Consider the following 20663-nt stretch of genomic DNA (forward strand, 5'->3'; position numbering starts at 1 on the left):
CAGTCGTGGATGGAAGAGAGGAAGGTCCTGTCCGCCCTCCAGGCCTGGTTCAGGGAAAAGTTGTCGACCCTGGACCAAGTACTAAGACTACAATTGTTGTACTGGAAGACTGTCAGCGTGCAGGGGGGTAGTCTCTTCTTAATCTTTGTAGATTTGAGATCTGCATTTAATTTAGTACCTAGTGAGAAATTATGGTTAGTTTTGGGTGAGATGGGGGTCCCCGAATATTTGATTCGACTTTTTAAACGTTTACATGAATGCAATTATGCGCAAATTAGTTATGGTAAGGACGGCAATCTCACAGCCCCTATACCCATTAACCGTAGCGTACGCCAGGGGTGCGTGCTTGCGCCAACCTTATTTAGCCTCTATATTAATGGCCTGACTGACGTCTTGCTTGCAGAAAAAGACCTTGATGCCCCCAAGTTAGCCTCCCGTAGAATCTCGGCAATGATGTTTGCCGACGACACCCTACTGGTACCTAAATCGCCTATGGGGATAAAAAGGGTTTTGGATAAATTTGAGATGTTCTGTAGAGATAGACGTTTAGAAATAAACCTACAGAAAACCAAATTAATGGCATTTAATTGCCCAAAAAGTACACGCCCTAACCCGTCTTTAAATGGTAAACCCCTTGAGAGAGTGTCATTTAGGCATTACAATCTCCGAGTCTATGGAATGGGGGGCGCACATCACAAAATCTACGCTAAAATTAGCACAATCTTCAGGTGGCATCATGAAGGTCTTTAATAAGTCTAGCAAAAGAATTGTCAGCCCAGCAATAGAAATCTATAGGGCTCAGGCGAGAGGCGGGGCTCTATATGGCGCAGAGCTATGGGGCCACTTAAATCTGAAGAAACTAACACAGGTGGAGAACCAATATTTAAGACAGTTATTTAGACTACCACGTAGCACCCGGTTGGTCCCGCTACGTCTTGATATGGGTATAATTCCAATAGCTGAAGTAGCGAGTCTCAAACCTATAATGTACTGGCGTCGCCTGTGGACCTCCCCGAACTCGTATCCTACAGGGAGGAATTACTAGAGGTTCTGAGGGCACGGGGTGCTGTAAAGATACCGTGGTTTGACCACATTAAATCTCTGCTAACTAGCATGGGTTTAGGGGATTGTTGGTCTGAACCTGAATCAGCCTGTTTGCCAACATCTAAGGATTACATGAAGGCAGGTTATAAAGAGTACAGACTGACTCAACTTCATACCTTTTCCAGAACTGGGAAACTCACTAGTGGTTTTCTAGAAATAAAAGATTTTCCTTGCTTTGAGCCGGCAATAGATCTCATAATTCCACCAGCGGGCCAGGAAGCTCTATTTACAATATAGATATGGGGTGCTTCCACTTCGCTGCTTTACATCTAAGTGGAGAGCCCAACAAATGATTCAGTGCCCGGCATGTGACCACCCTGAGGAAACTGAGCTCCATGTTTTTTTTAGCTGTCTAGGCTACCAGAAGGCAAGGAGACGTTGGTTGGTCCAGATTTGTAGGAATCTTGGCAACAGGTGCTGTCTCGAAGTATTCAGGATATTGAAATCTGATTCTAGCACCCCAATAGTATATTCGGTCGCAGGTTTCCTGGTTTCAATGTGGTGCACTAGAAGGGTTTACCTGAGATTTTGAAATGTTGCATCTATTGCCCTGCCCTGTGGTGTAGCAATTGTGATAGTATAGTAAACTCCCTAATTATTTTGTATATCATGTATAGTTTTAAATTTAGGAGATTTTGCTTTTTTTTTTTACATGTTTTTTCTAGCTAATTTATGTATTTATTGCACTACGCACTTTTCGAAATTAATTGTGTAAGCTTTGCCTAATCTTATATCCCAAAATCCAATGTACTCTAATATGAAAATGTGTATACAATCACCATTGGTTTTTTTGGGGGGTTTTTTCTTCATGACTGACAGCATGATGCAATTTTAGATGTAAATGTTTGCTGTGTGTTGTACTTTTTAGGTCATTTTGACCGAAATAAAGTCTTTTTGAATTGAGAATTGAATTGATAAAGACGCACCTCGTGGAGTGGTACAGACAACGTGCACAGAGCAATGAGAATAGGACTCTCGCAAGACACCTCGAGTGGAGGTAAAACCTTATGCACCGGTAGTGCACTGTAGTGACAGGATTGGAACCCTGTGTAAGGACACACCTCGTAGAGAGGTACAGACAATGTGCACAGAGCAAAGCGAGACACCTCGAATGGAGGTCATGTGTAATGCACATAATGACTGGAAGAAGACCCAACGGACACACCTCACGGAGAGGTTAAGAGTTGTGCATTTTAGGAGCGGGACAACAGTCCACACAACACACCTCGTGTACTTTGAGATAAAACATTGTGCACTGTAACAATGGGCGTAAAGCCCGTCAGACACACCCTGTGTAGGGTAACAGAACGAGAAACAACGACCTTGTGTGAAGGTCTGTAGCTGTGCACAAGAAACCAACTGACTCAAAATTTGCGATAGAATGACTGTGGTCAGGTAGAACAAATAGTTAAAAACCCATATATAAAGGTAGGAACCCATGACTTATCTATTAGACCTGTAAACATTTCACCCAATAATCGCACTGTGGAAACAGCAGAACAGTAGTTACATGAAAGACAAATGGTGAATAAGCAGTAAGCCCACAAAAGCAGACTTCACTGTAAAGTAAAGATAACAAAACTGCAACACAACATGTGTCCACTGTCTCACTAGGCACTAACGGCTCTGTAGTCCACAGGTCAAAACACGGAAAATCCAAATGTGTTGCAGCGAGTCAGGAGAGATGAGTTGAAGATGGGAAAAACACTTGGCACCCATGACTGCACTGTGGTAGGACAAACAGATGTGCACCAAAAACAAAGAAAGTACCTCCAAAAACTTGCAAGTCGTCGAAATGAAGACACCAGGCAAGCTGAAAAAGAAACCTTGACACAATGACATAACGTCACCGAACACTGTGAAGTACTTTCAAGCTATGCAGTTGGCAAATGACAGGCTGAGAGAAGAGCACGATAAATTACTGTGTTCAACCACCAACCGTAAGATGGCTGCACACTACTGGCGCCGCACAGGATGGTTCACGGCATGCAGGAGGTCAAAGACGTTCGTTGTTTGCGCGCTCTGCACGGCTCGTGCTACGTTCAAAAAGGCAAAGCGGCGGATTAACTGCCCAAATGTATAAAAGTCTCAAAAGTAACGAAAAAAATGATAGACCATAAGTGTCTTACCTAGACCAGTTCTTAACACGAGATGTAGTGTCCTGCCTTGTATTACCTAAATGTGAAGAACCAATGCAGCATGTACGCTCCTCGCTGCGATATATCCACGCTGGAAGATACATCCACGAGCACTTCATGGACCCTTACATGACTTTATGTTGGGTCTCGTAGTATTTAGCCAAAAATAACTGAAAACACACCACACAGTTCGTAGAGACATCCCGACCAAGGGCAGTGGCGAAGTCAATAAAAATAGCACTTATTTGGCTTAATGACCCAAAATGGAGCTTTCCAATAGTCAATAAAGCACATATCTTGCGCATTAATATTGGTGATGCCGAAATGCGCAGAAACAGAAGTACCTCACTGGAGACACAAACAGGCAGCAACTGATTTCCTTCAGTGTCAAGGCTCTGTAAACACAGCAGGAGCAGGCTTGGGCTGTAGCTGAAATAGACGCTGTAGGGACAGCAGGAACAGACTTGAGCTGCAGTTAAGACAGGTGCTAGCACTGGAGCGTAGAGGGCGACCGATGTAGAGGTCACTGGTGGGGCTAATGTGTGCCAGTAAGTTGATGATATGCAGCTGTAGGTGCAGGAGTTGCTTCAGCTTGACAGAAGGTTACAGCTACTCCCACTTGATCTTGAGAGGTAGCAGACACAGGTTCTTGAGTCAACTCGTCGCCATAAAATTGTGGTGATTAACTCCACGCAGGTTGTAGTATTTTAGGAGTATTTATTCAGTAGTTACAAGTAAAGATGTTCAGTCCAAGACTAGCCCCACCAGGAGCAGCCAGCATGCTGCTCAGCCATTCTCCAACTGTGGTTTCCTGACACCAACATTCTATATTACATCATTCTTACAGAGTTCCACTGGTGGAGCGATTGGTGACATAAACTACAATATAGCTAGTATACAACATATACCCTGGCTCATAGGGCTCAAAACATGAGTTGGGTATGGTTGAAAATGTTTTTTCTATACACATATGGGTCATCAACAATTGTGGACATGTTTTATCCTTTAAAATGACTTGCTTGCCCACCTCCTAAAACAGAACGGACTGTAACAAAAGAAGAAATTATGACCTCACTGCACGCTGCACCAAGAAATTCCTGACTGACTGAAAGAGAACTGTAGAGAGAGTTATTTTCAACTCTGCCTTGAATCTCTGGGACCAGAATGTTGATCGGAGGGCGAGTGGTGCTAGCTTCCAGTTTGCCCACAAGGTTAAAGGGGTCCTGGGTCTTGCCAGTGAAGCCGGCTAGCTCCTATAGAACTTCTCCTCGTTGGTGGAAAGTACAGAAGGGATGGGAAAAAGAGGACGATGTGGTCATCTGGAGGAGAACAGTGAGTAATTTGACACTTGTAGTTTCTCCTGTCTGATCATGTGAAACATCTCCCCTGTATCTGGAGAGTGCAGAATGGCAAGTAGTCAAGGGAAGCTGGTGAAATCCCAAGGACCAGTCGAAACTCAACATTACTCTGCAACTTTAACCCGTAGATATGGGTGCTGAAGATTTAGAAACCTTTTACAGCAAGAAGTTCTAGAGTTCAAGGTTACAGCCAAACCACACAGAGACACATCTGATCTCATAAGACACGTCCAGTGTTGGCTGGCATCTACTGGGAGGGGGGGCAGGAGCACGTGCAAAAATATTAGAAATATTAAAAACTTACCTGAAGACGAACATAACGTCCTGTGCACCCAATGTATTCTTTTTCTGACTGCATCACAGCCAACAGGAAACTCCCTTGCCCAATCCTGGCGCTGCTGTCATGCAGTGTTATAGCTGCCCCCTGATTGGAGGGAGCAGCCTCACCTGGAGCTCCACAGTGCTCTGGAGGCCTGCACTTGCTCTAACCCAGCTGTCTAGCTGGGTTAGAGATGTTTAAAGTGAGCATGTGTCAGTGGCCGTTGCAAGACGTCCGGCAAAACAGACTTTAAACAGTGCATTCACAGCTCTCCCTGTAATGTCGTTCAGCAGGCCCCTCCCCGACCTGATGCTCTGTTCAGAACAGGGGCTGTGAATTATCATTTTATCTTTCATCTCTGGGGGTAATTTAAGTGGTGCAACACTTCTCTGTGCCAAAGTAGGAGCCGCCACTGGACATGTCTCAGCTACAGTTACCAACTTAGCCTACCTCAAGATCTTTGATCTACAGAAAAGTTTCTAAGCATAAAGGTAAACATAGTACCAGGCAGAACCCTAAACTTTTTTTTAGTACATACTCATTTTATTGAGCTGCAGTTTGATGCCAGTGTGTTGCGAAGGGAGCCTATGCCTGGTCTACTGCAACCTCTAAACTAACAGTGGATTTTTACTTTGCTCTAATTATTTTAGATCCCTAAATCGAATGTTCTACATTTTTATCCAACTTCTTTCTTGCAATCACCTTCTCGTACCTTCATAACTGGTTCCAGAAAGATTAAAGGGCCATGTAAGTCTTATAAGATATCACTAATTACCTGTAATAAGGAATGACGTAACTACTTAATTTTAATAAGCTGTTACAGTTAGGTTGTGACATTGCAAAGCCTGCTGCCAGAGCCATCAGACAGAGTGAAAGACAGGCCAAGCAGCAGCATTACAACTGCTGTTTAAAAAATAATACTAGAGCTGGCATTTCAGCTCTTTTGAACTGTTTTTGAAACAGTCATATTAGAAAGAAGCCATTCATGGCAGCCTGTTTATTTTTTGCACAGCCGTAGTTGATTACACAATAAGCATTGGCAATGACAATAGGTCTGGCTTGAGAATGCACTGTCAATCCAAACCAAAAAATCAATTTACTTTCCTGATTGCCTCATCCCATCTGTGCTGCTGCCAGATAAAACCACCATTAGTTTGCCACTGAAAATTCAAGCTCAGGCAGCTGGATAAATATACAAAACCATAACCGCTGTGTTGATGGAAAACACGTTTGTGGAAGCACACAATGTCCGCCCACTCAAAACATGTCCTCCTGGATCGCTACATGTGGGCAAAGCCACAGTCCCTCTCCTAGTTGTTGTGAGATAATCTTCTGGCGACAGGGTCGTTGTCAAGCCAGACCATAAAAAGAAAGAATATATTTGCATGTTATCACACATTATGAACTGTAGCTGTTATTGAAAGTAACTTAAATTAAACTGGTATAATATGTTTCGGCACAAATAACTAGTTGTTTATTGGTGTATTTAATTTCTCACTTCATTTTGTCTACAATGTCATCTCGTATGCATTAAAAGGATATTGCAAGTCGCCTCGGCGATCCACGACCTTCGGCCTCTATATGCTCATGGAGTTCCTCAGTGATTTTCAATATCCTTTTAACGTATGGCAGAGGGTACTTTAACCTATATATAATTAATTAAACAAATGTTAAATTGCACACCCTTGACAAAACAACAGACAATGTCAGATGAAGGCGTCCCTCATAAATATTTATGCTTCAAGATCTATGTAGTAAGTGATATTGACATTTGAATTTATGTATTTGCTCACAATATCAAAGAGAAACTCTGTACACAGGGTTTTGTCAAACTACACTGGATGGTAACAGACGTTCTGTATGTTTGAAATAGGTGATGAGTTACAGCTTCATAAAACTTTATACATTAGAGTCAAGCAGCGCGCAGGGTATACTGCATGCCAGCTCCACGAAGAAAGTGCAAGAAAAGGTACCAAGCATCCTATCCCACTGAGCTGAAATCTGAGACCACAACTCCACTGCAAACCGGCTGAGGACCTGTAAGCACAAACTTTGGAACAGTTTTTCCAAAGTGGTCCTCAAACTGAATATTGGCTATAGGTAAATTCTGAGGAGAATTGATGAGGTTGATGTGAGATGCAGAACCATGAATCCAAACACCTAACAGACAGAGCCTCAAGGGAATAACTGAAGGTGCAGACAAAACTATTTGAACTTGCAGAAGTTAACCATTTGGTGACTACCTAATCATATTAGAGGCACACAAACTCACAGATGATGAAGAAATACCATACTTTATTTGTACCTTCTTTGTTTCTTTTTAAAGTACTGCAATTGTCATATAGAAATCAAAGGAACTGGAAAACAGATCTCTTGAGAACATGTTCTCTTTCTTGATCCTTTATTATATTTGCTTTACAATAAAGGGCTGACTATGTTAAAATTACCAAACATGAAATATACCTAGTGTCCGCCCCTAGCAAAAGCCAGTGCAAGAAAGCCCATGCAAGAAGCACCCGCAAGATGTTGGATTAATATGAGGATATTTGTGCTTTGAGAATGTATAGACGGTAACAGAATCTAGCGCCAGCAACCCAGAATGAAAAATACAGGAACAGGCAATTAGCAGCTTGTGCCACAGCTCATGTAAATACAGTGGTGGAACACCGAGCAATTAGCAACATTATCAACTGGCAGGGTCGTACCAGAAGCACATTGTGAGCAGGACTCAGGGAACTTAAAACCTTTCACTACCCCAGTCTGATAGTAGTGCTACTCACTAAGGCAGTCCTAGGAGTTGAGCTTGTGCAGACTGGGAGCCAGACATTGGCAGCTGAATTTGAGTTACTGCGGCTTCATAATGGACAATGCCACTAAAGCTGAGCAGCATCTAGAAGTGACATTCCTCAAAAGAGATTAAAGGTGAATATGAATGGTTTGGCTTGTGTGCAGCAGTGCAGGCTGTAAGTGGTGGTAAGATAGGGGTTTAACCAAATATACTGTGAGATGTTGTGCCTTGCAAAACTGTGCATACTAAATCCAATATCTTTACTGTTGAAAGATGTTCCTTTTCACATACACACACACAATACATTTGCTTATTCACAGCATTGCTGTATTTATAAAAGTATAATTCATTGGTGAACATAGATATTTGTTAAAATGTCCCAAATATGATTTTGATGAAAGTTTTTCATCTCTGCTTAGGCCTGATCTGTCCCCAAATAGATTCGACCACAATCCCACACCATCCAGTGACTGTAATTAGAGTTCCCTATTCTTGAAGGAAGTTGTGAATGGATCCCATCAGAGAACCAAGGGCCTTTGGGAACAGCTGGCCTGCTGGCAGACCTCCAGTAGGAAGACAGGAGGAGGTTAATTACAGAAACATCTACCCCTAGTTATCTAGAAATGTGGAGGGTATTTGGACAAAAGATTGAGTTGTAAATAGCAGGACACAGAAATAAAGGCATACAAATATGTTGTGATGCTGAAATATCGTTGTTGTAAATATTGTTTTCAATAAAATAGTTGTAAAGAATATCGTTTTTTAAATAATTTCATGTATTTTAGTATATATATATTAATTGTATGTGTTAGTATTTTTTGTATAATTATTAGTTATTGTTTTAATATATAGCCTGTAATTTTGAGTGATTTCGAATTTTTAACTTAATTGTTAATAGTAATTTGTAATGTCATAGCAGGTAGTTGGGTTTGTAGGGGGGAAGGGTGGGAATTTAATTAAGTAATTATTAATACATTATTACTTTTTAAGTAAGTATGTGATTGATATGTATTCTGTATATTATCTAATATTGTTTTATTATACTTATATTGTATGTGTGCTTTGCTATGCTCGTAGGGGTATAGGGTGGGAAGTTAATTAGGTAATAATTAAATAACAATTAATTTATACTATATTGTTTATTTAATTGATTATTAATTATGTAAATAGTGTAATCATCATATATTTTAAATATATTTTAGGTGTGGACTACTGGGTTTGTAGGGGTATAGGGTGGGAAATTAATTAGGTAATAGTTAATTAATAGTTCATTATTAATTATGGAATTGGGTATTAATTATGTGCATTATGTAATACTAATTTATTTTAGTTGCAGGCTGCTAAGTTTGTAGAAGTATTTTAGTTATATTTTAGGTGTGGGCTGCTGGATTTGTATAGTTTTAATGAGGGAAGTTAATTAAGTAACAATTAATTGATTATCAATTATGTAAATAGTGTTATACTTATTTATTTTCATTATATTTTAAGTGTGGGTCGCTAGTATTGTAGGGGAATAGGGTGAAAAATTAATTAAGTAATAAAATAACCATTATTTTGGGGGGAAATTAGTTGTTTATGAAGTTTGTAAATAATATAATTGTTAATTTTTTATTTTTCATATATATTTTATGTTAAGTAATAATGTTTATATTTAGAGTTTTATATTTTTTGTAAATTTACAGGGGTATTCAAGTAAGTAATGTGTTTGAAGTAAAGTAGTTTATCTACTGTTGCTTAGACTGGAGTGGTAACAGTAAATTTAACCCTTCCGAAGTCCCTCGCTTTCCCTACGATTGCACAGAACTGGAGTGGGAATTGCGCATTTAACCCCTCCGAAGTCCAATGCTTTCCCTACTGTTGCCCAGACTGGAGTGGGAACAGTAAATGTTCCACTTGTGGTTCAGTGATGGTTCTGAGAAGGGAGGTAAAGCGAGATGAGCAGGAAGAGGTTCTGAAAGAGAGAGGCTCCTTACTCAGGGCGCAGCAATCTAGGGGCAAACTGTTTATTAGACCACGCAAATGTCAAAAGGCAAGATCAGATGAAGATGCTTCCAGATGAAAGTCGCTACTATTTTGAACCCCCCCCCCCCCCCCCCCAACATGCACCTCTCCACCAATTCGCTGTCTTTTACAAACACGTTAGAATGCAGTTTTTAAAATCTCGGAGGTGAAATTGATACCACTCATATTGGACCCAGGAAGCATGTTATAAATGATGATGAAGAGGAGGATTAGAAAAAGTAGGACAAGGAGACAGAGGAAACGGATAAGGAAGACCACTCAGCTGAATAGAGGGCGATAGGTTACATTAAGACATATTCAGATTCATGCACATGCCAGACAAAACTTTAACCAAGTCTTATGAAGCCGAGTTGCACCTTGTGCATGCACTCCTATGGCACATTGTGGTATACAGACTTTGTACACAGTGCAGAGAGTGGGATATAGATTTTGGACACATGTTTTAAACATTTCCATGTTGTACCTTTGGGATTGAATATGTAGAGTGAGACCAACAGTAATGAATGAACTAGATTGGTTTCTAAATAGAGCAGTGAGCAAACTCCAAAAGATAGGTTTCCTTTGCCGTGTTGGTAAAAGTATTAGCTAAGTGGTGCATTTTGAGTTTCGATGGCCCTGTTGCCACTGAATGTAAATACGTTTCATGTCATAGCTCTTTACATAAATGGATAACATTATATTTCAAATAGTATTGCTTGTATATATTATAGATAAAAAAACAAAGGATTCGAAATAAAGTCATTTAACAGGTTTTTGTAAAAATGGCCACTATTCACAAATAACACATAAAAGCATAGGCAGAGATGTATATCTCCGCCTGAAAGTATTTTAACATTTTTAACTGTTCAACAACATTCCTATTAGCTGCTTAAAAATCAATTCAAGGCTCAGGTTTCCAGGTGCACTGCTAGGAATATCAAGTGACAATTCTTGCGAGCCTGTATTCACGCTGTGTGGATTTATTCTTAAGGTAGACTTAAGCACCGGGGGTGGGGGGTGGAACTACTTGAGCAAATACACACTTTATTGTTCTCAGCGGGGCAAATATAATTCTCTCTTGTAGTACGCCGAGGATGCTTAAAACCTCGTAACAGCATTCCTGCTTCGCAAATCTGTTCAACGTTTTCATTAAAACATCTTAAGAAGAAAAGGTGTTTGTGAAAGCTTATTTGCTTCAGGGGGCCATTTCTGTACCATCTGAAACTCTCCATGTTGCTTTCTCTGTCTTTCGGTTATCGAGAAAGAAGGGGAGCTGGACTTTGTGTTTGTTCCCAATCCAAGACGGTGATTACAGTGGATTTGTATGGCTGCTTCTCAATCCAAGATGGCTCCAGTACTTCCTGTGATGTCAATTCCTGTTTCCCTATCATAAAAGGCAGCTGAAATCAAGGGGAAGGTGATCTTCAATGCAGCCAATAGTATTTTTCATTCCGCTCAACTCCCCCTTGTTCTAGATTCATGTTCTGTTGTTTTTTCCTCAGGATTTTTCTTGGATTCAAGAATCTTCAGAAGTCTCCTGCAAGCCTCTTTTCAGGATTCTTCTCTACTCAGTCCTGGGTAGCTTAGCACCCTGATCCTCATCTTTGCATCAACCTTTGCTAAGTTTCTCTTACTGCTTTCTTCCATCTGACGTTTTTTTCCCCTTTGTTTTTTTTTCTCCCTTGCAGGCTTTCTTGAGGCCACCGGCTTACTATGTATATTTGGTCTGCGTAGGTGGCATTGTGGTTACAGTAAGGAAGTGTGCAAGTGTCAGGTAGCACAGAAGTTAAGACAGACACATCAATCTAGTCTAGAACCTTACACCCATGGGGAAAGCTCTTCCCCTAAAACAAATGTGGGGGTAATCCATTCCTGGACAGGAGTTATTATAAGACTATTTTCAGGATACAAGTGGTCAGATTCATGTTGGAGAATGATCATAATGTATATGTTTGTCGTAAAAACACATTTGAACTCTCACTTCCTACCCCTTGAGTGGGACTACTACTGTGGATTTCGCAACACTCATTGCTGAGAAATCTGCAATAGTAAATACATTTATGCCCTCCTGGAATACGTGTCTGGAGAATCTTCAGGTTTATTATAGGCAGAAAGGGAATTTCAATATAGTGACTACTATAAATTCCTTATTCAAGGTTAGTTAGGAGGAGCAGGACTCTGAATCTGTATGTAATTCTCTGATCTGTTGAATAAGAACTCTTTCATCCTTTTCTTGAATACTGTGAATGAGATTGTTATTCTGAGTGCTGGGGAAATACAGTTCCAGATTCATCCACAGAAGAATTGATTGTGTTTTTTTATTTCTTGAACTTTAGGATTTCAAGTGTGAGCATTTCTTTGTCCATAGTGTTTATCTTCTTACCTCAGTGGTGGCTGCCTCTGAACGGGAGTGGTGAGGTGGGGGGAGGGATGAAAAGATGAAAAAAAAATTTTTTAAAACGTACCTGCTTTGCCGCTGCCTTCATTGCACGCCTCTCCTCCGTGTTCTTCCCGGTTGCTGCCTGTAGCCTGCACCTGAAGCACCCAGGCTTCTGGACTCTGCCAGCCAATCACGACGCTGTAGGAGCAGCGTCGTCATTGGTCTGAGTGGCCTGTTTGGCCACTCAGGAAGTGCCTGGGAGGCTGGGCATGTTCTCCACAGTGCTGTGCAACACAGCCCAATGGAGAACATGCCAACTACCGCCCAGAGTCACAAAGGAAAATAAAATGATAATACCTTCTTCTTATTATCATTTTATTTTTACTTTCCACTGCTCAACGAGCTGTGGGGCGACGCTCCTCCACCTTAGCGAGGAGCCGCAACTGGCTAACCTACAACATTTAATTTCTGTGCAAGCTATGTTGAAGCGTTATGTCATAGGGCAGTGTATGCGATGCATGCACTTTTAAGAAAGCAAAGTCTGTCCAGTGCAAGCCAGTTTACATGGCTGGACCGCTTTGTCCTCATAGCTGCTTAGGGGCAATCTGTAATACATTCAAGTGGTCTGGGTCTAGTTATCCAGAAGTGACAAGGAAATAAGTGCCAATGGTCCCGATCTTGTTTATACAATATCTGCCAAAGAGTACATTTATCATCTGGATTGAAAGCTGCCTGCAGGTCCACGAGGCAGTTCTACAAAAAGTTATTTTATCTTTTTGGAGACATCCAGGCTAGTATTTGTAACAAGTAATTCTGGTGTGTAGTTTCCATATCCGAGTGAAAGCCTGCCTGGGGTATGGTAATAGCTTTTGTTGCCCATATTTCTATTTCAACAAGTACCAAGTTAGATAGCACAATAGAGGTACCACCTAGGGTCAGATAAAACCTATTTCTTAGGTCTTGGGTACAACAGTTTAATTTTTTGCTGGCATGACCGTCTGTTTCCAATACCTATACATTTACTTAGAGTGGCTTTTGGGTCGTGCTATTGTTCGTAATTGGAAAATTTTGTGGTCTATATCAGTTGTCTGCTCTTAGTTGTAAGGCTTTCCTCCCCTCCATATTCTTGAGTTTGTCTGCCCTGGAACACTTCAGTCTCATAGTTCTGTGTTTGTAGGAGTTGTATCCTTCCACTGAACAATTGAGGGGACTCTTTTTAGTTTTTTTTTGTATTGCATGTGTTTCCTTGCTCCTTCATTTTGCCTAAGGTGACTCCCATGTACCCTGTTTTCACTCTCATTTACCCTGTTTTCACTCCCATTTCCTGAGATGTTCCCCACTCTCCTTCCTGCTCCCTGTGTTACTTTTTATATGTATTTATTTTTTATGAGGTCCTAACAGCTGCAAATTGATGCCAGACCGCTTGCTTTTTTTAGCTTCATGCGCACTTCTATTTTTTAACATTTTAATTTACTGTTCTATAATGGTAAATTACAAATGCCTCCTATGCGTTGGGGTGCATACACACAAATGTGTCACACCAAATGCATTGCCAAAGCTAATAGCTTAGCTCTTTCAGGGGGTGTGGAATTTTTTAATAATCTGCTTGTCCAACTGATAAAATGTGATAGAAACCTACATGTCATGTAAAGAAATACACTTGTCCCACCTGCTCTGTAAATCAATTATATTTGTCGGGACTCAACCATTAAATGATTCTTATTAACTATTGTTGAAACGGACCAAAATGATTTGCAACAATGCAAAAGTCAAACCACATTTTATCCTGGAAAAATTGTTGGTACTATTATTTACTCACCAGGTAGTGAGATTCAAAACTAAAAGCTCTTGGAAAATTAACTTCAGGTGCTGTACTTTGATTGCTCCAAAAAGCAAGGTGCAACTACTTTGCATGGGAAGGAGCTGCAGTGAGAATCATTATACTAAGAATGACTGTCAATCAGTTATGACAGATGGGGCCTCACAAGGCTATGTACATGCTGTTGCAACACTAAAATGCAAGAAAAGCAAAGGAAGTTTAAAAACTGAGCATCCAGTAGATCATAAGTGCATTAACACATGACATGGCGTTTTCTTTGAAATAAGGTACGCTTCTATAATGGATAAATGAGTTTACCTGACACAGAACTAAGAGCTTTTTCAGATGAAGATTAAAAATTATATTCTGGGCAAGAACTATCTGCCATTTTTTTTAAATAATACCTTAACACCAAAAACATTCTCCAATTTTATTCCAATGGACTGTCAACTGGTTATGGTTGCGGCGTTAGTCTCAGATCAAGTTCACCGTTTAATCTATGTCTAGCATGCTTGCTCTCTGATTAGGTCTGTGTTTTTTTTCTCTTGTGATTTGTGACCTCTTCAAAGAGCGCTGGGCAGTTTCTACAAATTGTATGTCTGATCTGGTAGTCCCATCATTGTAAGGAACAGGGCCTTGATTAATCTGAGCCTTCCCATGTTCTATCCATTTCACTTTTGCATGAGGCAGCTCAGATTATTACATTCTGTGTTCAGTCGCAATAGGGAGTTAGACTACCTTCAGGCTGGTTTTTTTCCTCTCAAATACAGCACTGAATTTATTCTTGTAATGATTTTGGTTGTCCTTCGTCTAATAGCTGTTTTTGTGCCCTATTTATTAATCATGGGTCAGTCAAGGGCTTTTGAAACTGTCCAAAAATGCCACTCTTTGACATGATCTCCATAATATCGCAAGTGGGAGCACTTCTTTCCAGTGGGTGCATTTTCCTTTGTTTGGGTGAGTTCTAATGCTGTGCTACTGTTTTTTATCAGCTATGCACGTACCTTGAGTTGTGCTGTTTCTCAGTATTCTGCTCTGTCACCAAGCCTGTCCTATATTGAAACTCAAGAGCAATTCATCCCTTTACGTGATTTCCATTTTCACCTTTATGGTGGGACCGTCAGCTGCCCTCTTTAGACATTTTGAGATGATTTGCCTTGGATAGATGGCTATTGGCTTAGGTTGAATCCCCTTAGAACTGAAGTAATGATGGTTGGTACTAATGCGCACAACTGAGGTTCGATTTGTTACCATAAGAGTGAGGGCCCTAAGCCTGTAAAATCAGTCAAGAACATGAGCATTAAGACCAGGCAGACCTGTATTTGGTATCTCGGATCTCTTTACTCTCCTTAACCTGTTTATTCCATCTAAAGCTGTTAGCAACATTCGTTTTTGTCTCCCTTTTGAGAGCAGGCATTCTTCAGTTACTGCTGTTGTCGGCTTGCAAATGGATTACAGTAATGGACAACGTCTTGGCCTTAAAAATGCTTATGTTTGTTCTCTAGGTGCTACAGAACTCTGCAGCTCAAACTTGCAGGCGCTCGTGAATTTGCACTAGTAAAGCATATTCTGGACAAACATCATTGGTTTGCTGCTGCCATTTGCATTTATTTTTATGTATTGTGGAATGTGCATTAATCTCTTAAAGAACATGGAAGCTACAGGGCGTGACCTGAGGCGTCGAGATGGCGGTCGCACTCTAAGAGTGCTCCTGGACCCCTCCGTCATCCGCCTCTAATCCAACGTTCATCGGCTTCAATCTGGACTCCTTACCTGATTGCTGAGCCTCCCCCGACTGGTGGTGTCCCTTCTCCGGCGTTTTCCGGGCGGATCGGCGGCCCTCGTGGCTTTGTCTGACCTGGGCCTTTCGCGGCCTGCTGTCCCTGCAGGCGCAGCCCCCAACCAACCTGGCCTGGGCCTGTCGCAGCCTGCTGTCCCCGCAGGCGTGGCCCCCAACCATCCTGGCCGTGGCACCGGGTGAGCGGCAGTACAGGAAGGGTCCGGGCGGCGGCCTGTACCGCTGGAGCTGAGCGGACATTAGGATCCCTGAGTATAGTCCGCCTGAAGCACAGACCATGTTGGGTGACCTGGGGAGGGGGGGGGGGTATTTCCCGTATTTACAAGACGCTAGTTAACAACACCCCGACCTCGCTCGACCAACTTAGGGCCCAATGGGTGGAATGGGTGGGTCCCCTGGACGAGGTGGACTGGCGGGATGTTCTCATGTCGCCCAGGACAGTCACTGCATCCGCCAAACTCCGCCTGATTCAATTATACTACATACACACTGTCTATCTCACTCCACAGCACCTGTATCGAGCCGGCCTTTCCCCATCCGCCTCATGCACGCCATGCGATCAAGACCCGTCCGATTTCTTCCACATGGTATGTGCATGCCCCCGACTGGCGCAGTTCTGGGGGAGATTGAATCTGAGCTGTCTGAGGTCCTGGGGTGGGAGGTTTCGCACGATCCACGCCACTCCAACTTAGGGATTACGGACGGACTGGACGGGTCCAGGAACGAGAAATTATTCTATAATGCAGCCATGGTCGTGGCAAAACGGGACATAGCCGCCTCATGGAAGCGTCCTACACCTCCAAGTTTTGAGGGATGGCGAAGGGGGGTGGATTGGTGTGCGGCACAAGAGAAACCCATGTACGAGGCACGGGGATGTCCTAAGAAATACCGGAGGGTGTGGGGCAAATGGCTGGGTGCCGTGGAGTAGCTTGTTCCATCCACGCATTATACTGTACTCACCGCAGGAGGGAGTTGACTGATTGCAATGTATGTGTTCTTCCGGATGTACTGTGTCAACATCGGTATTATGCAATGTCAGAGCATTGGTGGTTGTATTCTCTTGAAACAATAAAAATTTGTTTAGAAAAAAAAAAAATAACACGGAAGCTGTATCGCCAGTCTTGCCTTGCACTCAGCTAACCAAGGTTTACTTTTGATGCTGCATAGGATGGGATTTTTAGCGTTTACTATCTTGACCGCATTCCAGTGAAATGCTTTCTCCTCAGCTTCATCATCTCTTGTCCTCTGTGTTTAGCCTTTTTCTTTATGTAGACAACTATGATGCTTGAAATCTGGTTTTGACCTTCTTTCACGATATTTTGATGCAGGAAAGGCTTTCGTAGTCGGCCAAACCAGCTCCAAAGTCAATTGGTTATATTTTTAGCTTTTAGCTTTATCACTGACCCCAGCTTCTTGAAGGAGTCACGAAAACATCCATCAATTGGGTACAGTTTGAAAGTCCCCCTTCTTTGTTGCATTTCTGCCTGAACAGCTTCAATATTCACAGATTTACTGAATGGATACTCTGCACGCATATTTGTCCAGGAAACATAGCCAAGCTTATATAGTAATGGAACACAGTCTTAACCTCTACATCCAGGGTCTTCACAAACACCAGATACATGCATACAGACACCTGCACAGTCTGCAGAGACACACACCCTATAGAGGAAGAGAGACCTTGCAGGGAATGACGTGCATTCACATCCTATAGACACTCAGATCCACCGTGCAGATACACTCTGCGGGCACACACATATCCTTGAGACAAATGCAACCACTCCCATACATTGCAGAAGGAGACGTCTTAAAGGCACACATACTCGGATGACTCACACATAGCCTGGAGACTGACACACAAACATGCTTTGAAGGTGTAGACATTATCTGAATATTTGTGTCTGGAATACCATCCGCAGGCCTAACCTCCAGCAAACTTAATGGTATAGGCTGCTGCCTGGATTGGTGGATGGCACAAGGCAGCCGCTATGACAGACCAGCTGACAGGGAGGGATGGCCTGTTAAAATGTATATTATTTATATAGCCCATGTAAGTGTATGAAGAGATACATATGTAAGATATTTTATATTTATTATTTATTTATGGAAATGCAACTACAAAAATGGAAATTAGGGAAAGATAGACATGGTCAAGTTCCACACAGGCTCTCTGTTTTCTTGGAAACTACAGAAATGGCCTGAGCATCAAATAGTTTAACAATTCACCCAAGCTGCACTGAAAGCTTTGAGGTGGTATCCTGCTGTTTTTACGGTTTCTTTTCCTTTCCGGTTTAAGGCTGTTTCAGTGCAAGTTTGCAAATGACTGATCCTTCTAATTCGGCTCTGTAAAGAAAGGGTCAGTTCAAAGAAAAAGTATTTTAAACATGTTTTTACCCTATTTACAGAGGCTCTCTCTATATCATGTCATTAAAACATGTATGCTCTTCACAAAGGCTACTACATAGTAATTATCCAGATGGCTGTACATGCTGCACATGTGTTGTAACTAGATTTCCTATAATGCATCCTTTCCCTGGTTACCCATTCCCTGCTGCTCAGCCAGTATGAATGTGATGTGTGTGGAATGTTAGAAGGCTTGGTGAGGTAGTGGAATGCTGGAGTGCCTGGTGGAGTGGAGAGAGAGACAGTTGGAGTGTGTGGGCCGAGGAGGAAGGATGCTGCTCCTGGTGGGGCTCAACTAATGAACTACCAAGCTAATAAACCTCTTACTTACAACTTACCTCATGGCTACCTCTGGACTTCTTTTGGATTGTACCAACATGTTTATTTTAATTTATTGCTTTATTATCCTTCGGGCAAAATAGAAATTACAGCTTCCAGTCCCACAAAGAAACCAACATGTCCAGGGCATCGGGCAATGAGAATTCCCCATTGTTTTTCAATACAAGACCTGTTGATTTTGCCAGTGCTTGTTATGTATAGACATTATAAGGGATTTATCAAACGTTTTACATAGATGGTGTTTCATCTTTGCTGCCTCCACCGCACCCCCGTCAGCCTCACAGTGGGACATGCCACATAGAGCCCACCCGCAGCAGCCCTTAATGTTAGCCTCTGGCACTCTACACCGCCACACAGCAGTTTTAGGTTGCTCACCCTTCTAGCAGCGCTATGCTACACGTGACACGCCAGGATCAGGTGCTTTTACTCTTACTTGAGGACATTCCTGAGAGGACAGGGTGGGCCAGTTTTTTCTGGAGGACACAAATATTCAAATAAGTTCTGCTGTTGAAATATTCTGTTTTTGTACTTGGCATGATTTCACTCTACTTGAACAAAATGTACAATGTGTGTCATCTAATGTCATCATCATCATTAACTTTATTCGGCCGTTAAGACCATCAAAGTGCATAGGCACACATAAGTATGGTAGTTAAAACAAAATTTGCATGATAAAATTGTAAGCCAAAGTAGATGACATTATTTATACAACATCAAAGCATATTAAAACCCGAGCCATTAAGGAATAAAAAACAAGTTAAAAGAACTGGCTTCCAAGGTATTAAAACTATACAAGCTAAAAACACATAGAAAATACAAAAAGTGCTAGTGCATAATTGGTAGAAGTGCAGAATAGCTCAGTTCTCTGTAGTTTGTACATGATTCATAAAATGCAATAATCATAAGACATCAAGTACGAACTGAACACTTTATGAAAAGTAATGCTTAATCAAATGATATGCTCAATTCATTTTAGCTTCTGCCTCCTAATGAACCAAAACCTCCCCAGGAATTTGGCCATTGCACATACTATTAGTGGCCTTGTATCTGTCCTGAGGATACGTAGTGCCTCTAGGTGACTACAGGTTCCTGGTTGTCTGCAAACAGGAGCTAGCCATATAGTTCTTGGGTTTTTGGATAGAGGGCATGCAAACAGAATATGATTAGTTGTCTCCTCTATCTCAAGGCAACATGGGCAGTTGGTTGTTTTCACTTGAGAGCCCCTATTCCATGATGCAGTAAAGGAATTTCAGGGGAAACATCCAAATCTAAATTGAATAAATAGCTTCCTCTCTTGCGGGACAGTGATAAAGTCCATATAGGGCTCATACACACCAACCATCTTAAACTCCATGAACTCTATCGCGAGTCGACCTCCTTTCACTTGTGTGACTGTTCTCTCTGTCGCCCATTTCCAATAGTAAGACTTAACTCTCCCAGGGTATGATGGCTATTGCCTCTTGGATGCAAAGTAATTTCCTCCAATTAAACTCCCAAAAATCAGAGATTATGTTGTTTGGAGGTGTTGCCATCAGTTGGTCGCCAAACTGGTGGCCTGAGGAGTTGGGTAAAGCCCCTATTCCTAAAGAGGAGATAAAAAATCTAGGCATTAAACTGGATCAAAAACGTACCCTAGATGCCCATGTCAATACAACTGTTGGCACTTGTTATCATGTTCTGAGCCTTCTCAGGAAATGTTTTCCTTTGCTTCCTATCTCCACCAGGAAGACTTTGATTCAGGCCCTGATTATGAGCAGAATTGATTATTGTAATGCTCTGCTTTTTCCTACGAATGTAGCCTCATTGGGAAAATTGCAGGTTATACAAAACACGGCAGCCCGTCTAGTGACGGGCTTACCGCCTAGGACTCCTTCTCTGCCTTTGTTACTAAAGCTTCACTGGCTTCCAGTGAAAAAAAGAGTAGAATTTAAGATAGGATGTATGATCTTTAAGGCCTTAAATAAGCTTAGTCCCTCTTATCTTGCCAGGAAATGTAATATCTACACTCCTGGATGCTCACTTAGATCTGGATCTAAGAGACTTCTTTCGATTCCCAGAATTAAGAAGGTACGCACTGGAGGTAAAGCTTTCTCTTACCTCGCTCCGAGTTTTTGGAATAGCCTTCCTCAATATCTTCGTGCTTAAATGACCCTCCTCCAGTTTAGAAAGCTAATCAAAACATATCTCTTCTAACTCGTTTGATAGGGTCGTATATC

General features: G+C 41.8%; 1 protein-coding gene across 2 annotated transcripts in view; it reads left to right on the forward strand.

The window, feature by feature from the left end:
* The window catches only part of LOC146810849 (kazal-type serine protease inhibitor domain-containing protein 1-like), a 129197-nt gene that overhangs the window by 103706 nt on the left and 4828 nt on the right, over positions 1 to 20663 (forward strand). The window lies entirely within an intron of this gene.

This window comes from Triturus cristatus, chromosome 7 (assembly GCF_964204655.1).
Source record: "Triturus cristatus chromosome 7, aTriCri1.1, whole genome shotgun sequence".
Taxonomy (NCBI): Eukaryota; Metazoa; Chordata; class Amphibia; order Caudata; family Salamandridae; genus Triturus; species Triturus cristatus.